This window comes from Penaeus monodon, chromosome 27, assembly GCF_015228065.2.
Source record: "Penaeus monodon isolate SGIC_2016 chromosome 27, NSTDA_Pmon_1, whole genome shotgun sequence".
Classification (NCBI taxonomy): Eukaryota; Metazoa; Arthropoda; class Malacostraca; order Decapoda; family Penaeidae; genus Penaeus; species Penaeus monodon.
The window spans coordinates 39720072-39720572 of NC_051412.1; the positions used below are offsets into that span (position 1 = coordinate 39720072).

At 44.9% G+C, this 501-nt stretch overlaps 1 protein-coding gene across 1 annotated transcript in view; it reads right to left on the minus strand.

Moving 5' to 3' along the window:
* Window positions 1-501, minus strand: part of LOC119590526 — a gene marked incomplete at its 3' end in the record, with an annotated part of 9005 nt that overhangs the window by 6194 nt on the left and 2310 nt on the right.

The following is a 501-nucleotide window of genomic DNA, read 5'->3' on the forward strand; positions in this document are numbered from 1 at the left end:
TCACAGAAAAACTAAAAAGCACACCAAAACGACACCGGACTCCGCCGCCGACGCATCAGAGTATAAGGTGCGCGGAGCAGCATCAGGGCGAGACGAGAATAGAGGATCCGATCCCATCAGCATCGCATCGGAACGGAATTCCAGGACTGTCAATAAGCAGAGAGGTTCGAGCGATGCCACAGACCTGAGCGAATACCTTTCTGGGGTTTAGTGATTAATCGTAAAATCGGGAGAGAAATGTGGTCGCACGTTTTCGCAGATTAGTAAATTATTTGCAGATTTCCCCCCCTTTTTTTGGCGATAAATGGGGGAGATGGGGTTAGAGAAGTAATCTTAAGATGGAGAGACTTTGATTATCATTCTGCTGAGTATGAGTGATTCTACTCATGTCAACCGAATAAATAATCGTCTTCTATTAGAATTCCTCTATAAACTACATACAAATAACCACAAAAATCATTACACAATTAACATGCCAGAATCGCACCCCCCCCCCCCCAC